Here is a 9,857-nt window from a genome sequence, read left to right as displayed (position 1 = left end):
ATAAGCAACCTGTTAGTGACAGCACACTGAGGAACTCTGGAGGGCTGTCATTTGGACAGCTCCAGTTCGTGCAAGTCAGAAACCTTTATTAAGCTTGGTAAAATCCCAAATTAAATGCCTCCAAAATATAGTCCTGTCTCTGGTCTAAATTCCCAAATGCAGGAACATTTTCTGGACTGGTTAATAGCGTTTAGTCCACACATTCAAAGTCTACAACCTACTTTAGAGCATTCATGTTGATACCTATGGTCAATTTTCTAATGCAATATGCTTCACTATTTACAAGGCTCTTAAAACAATTTGTTTTCATAGATATTGATTGATGCTATTGTAGCTCTAATTGATGTCAGTTATGTTCTGATATTCTGCATCGTACGTCCACCAAGATGGATGTAAATGATTCCAGGATGCTAGTTGAAATATAAGGGAATTGTTCCCGGTGTCCTGACCAATATTTATCCTGCAACCAACTTCAGTAAAAAGAACTGATGATGAAGGTGCTATGTAAATGCATTTTTTTTCCTTTCTTTACACCTATCTATCTGTCTCCCCATTCAAGCCAGCAGCAAGACTTGATAGGCATTAAAATCATGGCCACGGTTTTCCTGCTGCGTCATGCCCAGCACAGATCAGAGCGGACCGGGGCCGGAGAATCGTGAGTAAGGGGGCTAGTGCATTCAACGCTGTTGGAATCCCCCCCAGCCACCACTCCCGGACGTAATCTGGTTCCCGCAAGGAAGGGCGTGAACCTGATTAGCATATTTAAATCAGTATTTAAATATGCTGGGTCCATTTGAGACCAGATTCTCCCTGTCCCGGGGTTTTCTGACCCTTGGGCACAGTGGGAACTAAGCAAGAATCAATACTGGCCTCCACACAGGGAGAACAGGTGTGATACAACAAAGAACAAAGAAAATTACAGCACAGGAACAGGCCCTTCGGCCCTCCAAGCCTGCACCGACCATGCTGCCCGACTGAACTAAAACCCCCTACCCTTCCGGGGACCATATCCCTCTATTCCCATCTTATTCATGTACTTGTCAAGACGCCCCTTAAAAGTCACTACCGTATCCGCTTCCACTGCCTCCCCCGGCAACGAGTTCCACCACTCTCTGTGTAAAAAATCTGCCTTGTACATCTCCTTTAAACCTTGCCCCTCGCACCTTAAACCTATGCCCCCTAGTAATTGACTCTTCCACCCTGGGAAAAAGCTTCTGACTATCCAAGCCTATCTGCTGGCCATGGCGGGGGTGGGGGGTGGGGGGGTGGGGGAGGGTGGGGTGGGGGGGGTGAGAGGGGGGGGGGGGCGCTCAGAGGCCGTTGAAGCCTCTGATGGTTGGGGACATGGCTGGACAGTGCCTACCTGGCAGTGCCAACTGGCACTATGGCACTGCCAGGTTGGCATTTGCAAGGTGCCAAGGGCAATGCCAATGGGGTGAGGCCTGAGAGGGTGAGAGCATGAAGTTCTCATGAAGGGGGGGGGCAAGAGAAGAGGGGGATATGAAGAGGGGGCCATTAAGGGGGTTCATGAGAGGGAAAGACCACTTCAAAGGGGAAGTTAAACCACAGACTGTCAATCAGGCATAGACATTGTCAACATTGCAATCAGGATCAATGGGGTACTTGAGGTGCAGTCAAGTATGAAGGGAAATAAAAATAAACACAGGACAATGACAGAAATCCATTGAGCTGGCAGCTGAATCTTTTACGAGGGATTGCACATTGAATTTGGTACAGAACAAAGGCTTCAACTGCAATGGAGATGGTTTCAATGATTTCCGCTTGCTGGGAAGTATGTTAAGTTTATTTATTAGTGTCACAAGTAGGCTTACGTTAACATTGCAATGACGTTTCTGTGTGCACAGCTGGGCAGAATGGAACTCTCCTCCCCAGGTGAAATTGACATCTCCTCTCTGTCAGGGGACTTCAAAGGGGTCTGCTCTCACTTGCAGCTGCTGACTGAGAGAAAGGAAAATCTCCGCTGCAGGGTGGAGTGCTGCAATGATTTAAAATCCTGCCAGGTGATCGGAGGTGGGTGGGTGAGGGAAGGGGGGAGCATGGAGATTAAAGTGATCTGGATATTTCAGAATTTGCACAGCTGACAGGCTGGACTGCAGAAATTGATCACAGGGCTGCCTGAAATCACCATGCCAGGGTGATCTTAATGTCTGCCAGGGCTAGAAGGGACAGTCTGGCCATGACACCCCCATCTAGCAGAGAGTGGTGAGGTCAACCCCTTGCCTGCAGCCAGAGCCCATCCAATCCCCAGGAGCCTTGAGCAACTCATCCTTTGCAGCCTGGCAAATGGCCACTGGACCTACCTCCTTCAGCTCTCTCGGGACACAAGGCAGGGGATCAGTGTCAGGGCGCCAGGGGGCAACACATTGCTGGAACTGCCAAGACATGTAGTCTGAAGGGAGGCTGAGGGGGTGGGTGTAATGGAGGAGAGGGCCTGAGTGGGTAGTTGGGTCGGATAAATCTCATGCCATGGTGTGGGGGGGGGGGATGATGCCTCTGATTGCTGAGGGGCTCGCAGTGCTTCCTCAGCCCTTGAGGTCCAATATGCTAGGCCCTCTCTTGTGAGGACTTATACGAAAGCCCACCCAGTGCAGATCCCGTTGGGAAAACTGGTGAACAGTGGGAGCTATTTGAATCGGGTTTTAAGCCCACTAATAATATTTATAGTAAATGTGAATATGTATCGGGTTCCCCCCGCTATGGGTGGGAACCTGATCGGGGTTGGCAGGGTTGGCCAGAAGCTTCGCAATGGAAGCCAAACCTGTTTTTGCGCCGATGCCTGATTCTCCAGGACATCGCGATTCGTGATCGCAGCAAGCAGACCCAGAGAATCCCCCGTTAGTCATTTTTTGGGAAAATTTCGCCCAACAATTCTAGAGCAGAGTGCAATGCAAGTTATTGCATTGGCAGGTGTCCATGATAATGGACTCTCGCATTTTCCCAATTACCAACATCAGGCTGGCTGGTATATAATTCCATTTTCTCTCCACCCCACTTTTAAATAGTGGTATTAAGTTAACTACCCTTCAATCTATAGGAACTGTTCCACTGTCTATAGAATCTTGGAAGATGACCAGCAATGCATCTACTACTTCTCGGGCCACTTCCTTATGTACTTTGGGATGTAAACTATCAGGCCCTGGGGATTTATCAGCCTTCAATCCCATCATTTTCCCCAACTAATACTGATTTCCTGCAGTTCTCACTAAACCCAACATTTCTGGTACATCATTTGTGTCCTCCTTTGTGAAGACAGAACCAAAGTCTGTTTTTAGTTGGTCAGCCATTTCTTTACTCTCCATTATAAATTCCCCTGTTTCTGACTGTAAGGGACAGACAGCTGTGAATTTAAAAGTACATCAGTAGCTGTAAAGCACTTTGGTCATGAAAGATCAATCTTTCCCATTTTTTGTAGAAGTTTCTCTAGAATTTCATATTGGATTTATTAGTGTCTGACTTATATTTATTGCTCCTAGTTTGACTTCCCATAAGTAGGAAAATCTTCTCTACATCCATCCTTTCGAATTCCTTCATCAATCATGTCACCTCTCACTTTTCCAGAAGTCTATTTGGTCTTTTTTGATAGCTATAATCTCTCCGTTCTGATTTTTTCCTTGTAAATCTTTTTGCATTATCTCCATTACTGCCTCTAAATCCTTTTAATAACATGAAGGCCAGAACTGTGTGTTAATACATGAAGTCTGATCTAAATTGAGGCACATGTATGCTTAGCATTTCTTGTCTAATTTTGAATTAAATTTCTCTCAGAATGAACCACATCTTCGCTTACCATTCATACACTCACGCACAAACACATTGCCGTATCAAGCCTATCAATTTCAGTTGATTGGTGAGCAGAATATGCACATCTTTTGTACAACCTGCATACAAGATTCCAGAACAAATTTATATGATGAGGGAAAAAATTGCCTTCAAATCTCTAGAATTTTAACAGAAAATAAAAAATAAAGTGGAAGCATATTATATTCATTTCCTTCAGTCTCTCCTGATGTGCAGATGTTAGTTATTAAGGCTTTCAATGGAATTCCACTATCAGCAAGAAAATATCTCCAAAATTCGCTGCAGGATGCACAATTAAATATGTGGCACAGAAGTGCTGAATGTTACTTTTGCCTGTGTTATCTTCACACACAGAGAGACAGCCACAGTTCGACAAGTTTATTGTTATTTACTTCCTACTTCATGACTCATTGCTTGCTTGCGTTTGTTGCTGACCATTTAATATTGATTGCTGAACGCTGACTGAACATTCAAACTAATTTTGTTTTACTCAGAATTAGATATTTTTGTTTGCACACTTGTTGGTGTTCTATTTAGTGAAAAGCCCACGGCATTATTTTTCAGAAGGGGAGGGGAGTTCACACCCCTCACACAAGGAGCAGATGTCACTCAAGCTACAGGAAGGATGGAGGAAAATTTGTACATGGAGAACAATGATAGAAATGGGAACACAATCTGTTGTTTTAGTGACACATGTTGTGGGCGAAATGTTGGCCAGAGCTTTCTGGCTCTTCTTCAAAATAGCGCTGTGGGATCTTTCATGTCCACCTCAGACTCAGTTTAACAACTCATAAAAAAGACAATGCAGCACCCCTCAGCGCCCCATCTCAACAATGCCTTCTGCTCACCCCGTTGGAATAGGACCAACAATTTTAAAATTTATTTATTAGTGTCACAAGTAGGCTTACATTAACACTGCAATGTGGCACGGTGGCACAGTGGTTAGCACTGCTGCCTCACAGCGTCAGGGACCCGAGTTCAATTCTGGCCTCGGGTCATTGTGCGGAGTCTGCACATTCTCCCCGTGTCTGCATGGGTTTCCTCTGGATGCTCTGGTTTCCTCCCACAGTCTGAAAGACGGGCTGGTTAGGTGCATTGACCCAAACAGGCGCCGGAGTGTGGCGACTAAGGGAATTTCACAGTAACTTCATTGCAGTGTTAATGTGAGCCTTACTTGTGATGAATAAATAAACTTTAAAACTTTAAATGAAGTTACTGTGAAGTTACTTGTCTTAAAGAGACAGTCACAGGAGAGGAGGTTAAACCGTCAAGAGGCGAGCAGCTGTTGAGGCAGTCTAAGTGGCTTTTAAGGGAATTCAGAGTCCAGGGCCACAATCTTCTGGCCATTCATGCCCTGCCACTGCTGCCAGTAAGAATTTAGCACTCAGCCAAATTTCCATTCATTGCAGTGGGAACGGAGAATCCAGCTGTGGGTGAGGTCAGAGAATCCAGCCCTGGATCTTCAAAAGTAAAGAGTTGAAATCTCCCATGAAGGACACAGAGCTTTAATGAGACTTTGTGACTCATCATGGTCACTGATGTCTGGGTTTGTTGCTGAGAAATCCATGGGATCTACCTTAGTCGCATATTCCATTTAATGTGCAGTGTGGTATGTTCAACCATAGTTTACCTGTTAATTCATATATACCTCATGTTAACTCATGTTAATTAATAGAGTTCAGAATTATTCTAGTCGAAGTATAAGTAGGTATTGTAAATTGTCTTACTTTTCTGATTTTGTATAGTAAAGTTTATTTTGTTTGTTTAAAATTGTGGAATCATGTGACTGTATTCTCCTCGTGTGTAATTGCGATTTCAAACTTTCTCTACTTTAATCAAAAGGTTACTGATCCCTAACCAGATCATATCAAAGTTCTCTAATTAGTTCCACTCCCTGCTCTTTTCTCTTAGCCCTGCCATTTTGATTCCTTTTTAAGTATATACTAATTCCCCTTTGAAACTTGCTATTGAACTTGCTTCCACCACCCTGTCAAACTGTGCATTCCAGGTCATAATAACTCATGTTCAAATGCTTCTCATCATCTTCCTCTCAGTCTTTCACCAATTATGCTTAAATTATTTCCTCTGGTTAATAACCTAATTGCCAGTGGAAACAGTTTTTCCTCATTCACTCAATTGAACCAAAGGGGGTGATTCTCCCATTCCGACCCGCAAATTTTTTGGCAGGTCAGGCCGAGAGATTTGCGCGTGCGTTGATTCGCGGGATTCATGCATGCATTCCATGATGCGCGCGCGCATCTCCCAGCGACGGAAATCCGGCACGGTCAGGACCACACAGGAAACTGGCGGGAACAGCAGGTAAGTAATTTTAATCTTATTTTAATGTCATTTAAATGTGATTATCAGGCCCGGGACTGAATTCTCAGGGCCCGATAGCACCTCCCACCCCACCAGTACAATTTCACTCTGGCGGGGTTTAGAGTAGCTCCCCACTTTCACGGAACTAGCCGGAGACCCCGCTGGAGTGCAGGGGGGCAGTTGGGGCACCCGGGGGGGGGGGGGTCAGGTGGCAGGGGGGTAGTGCCCCCTGGGCATGGGCATCCTGACAGTGCCAGCTTGTGCTCCCATATTCAGCACTTAGAACTTTTTGGGGAGAATTGCCCCCATAATTTTGAATCTCCTCCAAGGTCAACTATGCTAAATCTCAAGATTTCATATCCTTGTTATTTTATTTGTGGGACATGGGCGTCGCTGGCTGGCCAGCATTTATTGCCCATCCCTAGTTGTCCGAGGGCAGTTGAGGGTCAACCACATTGCTGTGGCTTTGGAGTCACATGTAGGCCAGACCGGGTAAGGATGACAGATTTCCTTCCCAACAATTGACAATGGTTTCATGGTCAGCAGTAGATTCATAATTCCAGATATATGTAATTGAATTCAAATTCCGCCATCCACCGTGGCAGGATTCGAACCCGAATCCCCAGAAAGAATTTGCAACAATCTTCAGCCAGAAGTGCCAAGTGGATGACCCATCTTGGCCTCCTCCAGAGGTCCCCAGCATCACAGATGTCAGTCTTCAGCCAATTCGATTCACTCCATGTGATATCAAGAAATGGTTGAAGGTACTGAATGCTGCAAAAGCTATGGGCCCTGACAACATTGCAGCAATAATGTTGAAGGCTTGTGCTCCAGAACTTGACATGCCCCAAGCCAAGCTATCCCAATACAGGTACAATACTGGCATCTAGTCAGAAATGTGGATTTCCCAGGTATGTGCGATACACAAATCCAACCCGGCAAATTACAGCCCCATCACTCTACTCTTGGTCATCAGTAAAGTGATGGAAAGAGTCATCAACAGTGCTATCAAGCGGTATTTGCTTAGCAGTAACCTGCTCACTATTGCTCAGTTTAAGTTCCACTAGGGTCACTCAGCCCCTAACCTCATTAGAGCCTTGATTCAAACATGGGCAAAACAGCTGAACTCCAGAGATGAGGTGAGAGTCACCGCCCTTGACAAAAAGGCAACATTTGAGCAGATGTGGTATCAGGGAGCCCCAGCAAAACTAGTGTCAATGGGAATCAGGAGGAAAGATGTTCACTGGTTGTAGTCACACTTCGCACAAAGGAAGATGGTGTGGATGTTGGAGGTCAAACATCTCAGTTCCAGGATATCACTGCAGAGGTTCCTTAGAATAGTGTCCTCAGCCCAATCATCATCAATTGCTTCATCAATGACTGTCCCACCATCATAAGGTCAGAAGTGGGGATGTTCGCTGATGATTGCACAATGTATAGCACCATTTGTGACTCCTCAGAAACTGAGGTAGTCCATGTGCTAATGCAGCAACACCTAGACAACATTCAGGCTTGAATTGATAAGTGGCAAGTAACATTTGCATCACACAAGTGCCAGGCAATGACTAGGATCCAACCATCTCCCTTTGATGTTCAATGGCAAATCCAATGCTGAATCCCCACTATCAACATTCTGGGGCTTACCATTGACCAGAAACTGAACTGAACTAGCCATAAGTATATCAATGGGAAGAGGCTAACCAGGGAAAGAGTAGGGCCTATTAGGGACCAAGGGGGAAATCTGTGTGTGGAGCCAGAGGACATTGGTAGATTGTTGAATGAATACTTCATATCTGTCTTCACCCAAGAGAATGGGACAATGGTATGGAATTCAGGGAGAGAGACTGTGAGGTTCTTGAGCAAATTGACATAGGGAAGGACAAGGCATTGAAGGTGTTGCAGCCTTAAATGTGGATAAATCTCCAGGTCCAGATGAATTGTGCCACAGGCTGCTGTGGGAGGCAAGGGAGGCGATTGCAGGGGCTCTGACTCAAATTTTCAAATTCTTCTCTGGTCTTGGGAGAGGTGCCAGATGGCTGGAGAACAGCTAATGTGGTTCTGCTATTTAAGAAGGGTTGTAGAGATAAACTAGGGAACTACAGACCAGTGAGTCTCACGTCAGTGGTAGGGAAACTATGAGGGAAACTTCTGAAGGAGAGCATCTATCTCTACTTGGAAAGGCAAAACTTGATCAGGGATAATCAGCATGGCTTTGTCAGAGGGAGGTCATGCCAAACAAATTTGATTGAATTTTTTGAGAAGATGACCAGGTGTGTAGATGAGGTTAGTGCAGTCGATGTAGTTTATATGGCTTTCAGCAAAGCCTTTGACAAGGTCCCACATGGGAGACTTGTAAAGAAGGTAAATTCACATGGGATACAGGGTAATTTAATAAAGTGGATTCAAAATTGGCTTAGAGACAAAGAACAAAGAACAATACAGCACAGGAACAGGCCCTTCGGCCCTCCAAGCCCGTGCCGCTCCCTGGTCCAAACTAGACCATTCTTTTGTATCCCTCCATTCCCACTCCGTTCACATGGCTATCTAGATAAGTCTTAAACATTCCCAGTGTGTCCGCCTCCACCACCTTGCCTAGCAGCGCATTCCAGGCCCCCACCACCCTCTGTGTAAAATATGATATCTGTGTTAAACCTCCCCCCTTCACCTTGAACCTATGACCCCTCGTGAACGTCACCACTGACCTGGGGAAAAGCTTCCCACCATTCACCCTATCTATGCCTTTCATAATTTTATACACCTCTATTAAGTCTCCCCTCATCCTCCGTCTTTCCAGGGAGAACAACCCCAGTTTACCCAATCTCTCCTCATAACTAAGCCCCTCCATACCAGGCAACATCCTGGTAAACCTGCTAAGACAGAGGATGATGACAAAAGGCTGCTTGAGTGACTGGAAGCCAGTGTCCTGTGGCGTACCACAGGGATCTGTGTTGAGCCTCTAATTATTTGTCATTTATATAAATGACATTGATAATTATGTGGGGGGTAGGATTAGTAAGTTTGCGGATGACACAAAGCTTGGACGAGTGGATAACAATGAGGCAGAGTGTCTTGGGCTACAAGGAGATATATATGAAATGGTCAAATGGACAGATAAGTGGCAGATGGAATTTAACCCTAAAAAATGTGAGGTGATACACTTCGGAAGGAGTAATTTGACAAGAAAGTACTCAATGAATGGTAGGACACTTGGAAGTTCTGTGGAACAAAGGAACCTTGGCATGTTTGTTCACAGATGTCTGAAAGTGGAACAGCATGTTAGTGGGGTGTTGAAAAAGGCATATGGGACACTTGCCTTTCTCAATCAAGGCAAAGATTACAAAAGCAGGGAAGTCATGTTGGAGTTGTATAGAACTTTTGTGAGGCTACAGTTACGGTACTGTGTGCAGTTCTGGTCGCCACATTATCGGAAGAATGTGATTGCACTGGAAGGGGTGCAGAGGACATACACCAGAATGCTGCTTGGGATGGAACATTTAAGTTATGAAGTGCAGTTGTCTAAGCTTGGGTTGTTTTCGTTGGAGTAGAGAAGACCGAGGGGTGACCTGGTCGAGGTGTACAAGATTATGAGGGACATGGACAGAGTGGATAAGGAGCAGCTGTTCCCTTTAATTGAAGGGTCAGTCACAAGGGGACATAGGTTCAAGGTGAGGAGCAGGAGGTTTAGCGGGGATGAGAGGAAAAACGTTTTTACCCAAAGG

At 45.3% G+C, this 9,857-nt stretch overlaps 1 long non-coding RNA gene across 1 annotated transcript in view; it reads left to right on the top strand.

Moving 5' to 3' along the window:
* Positions 1-6,083: 6,083 nt before the first annotated feature.
* The window catches only part of LOC144508973 (uncharacterized), a 37,846-nt gene continuing 34,072 nt past the window's right edge, over positions 6,084-9,857 (top strand). Inside the window, exon 1 of the long non-coding RNA XR_013500372.1 lies at positions 6,084-6,138. This is a non-coding gene — a long non-coding RNA (uncharacterized LOC144508973). The remainder of the gene's footprint in view (positions 6,139-9,857) is intronic.

Source organism: Mustelus asterias, chromosome 21 (assembly GCF_964213995.1).
Source record: "Mustelus asterias chromosome 21, sMusAst1.hap1.1, whole genome shotgun sequence".
Taxonomy (NCBI): Eukaryota; Metazoa; Chordata; class Chondrichthyes; order Carcharhiniformes; family Triakidae; genus Mustelus; species Mustelus asterias.
This window is presented reverse-complemented; position numbering and strand designations above follow the sequence as displayed.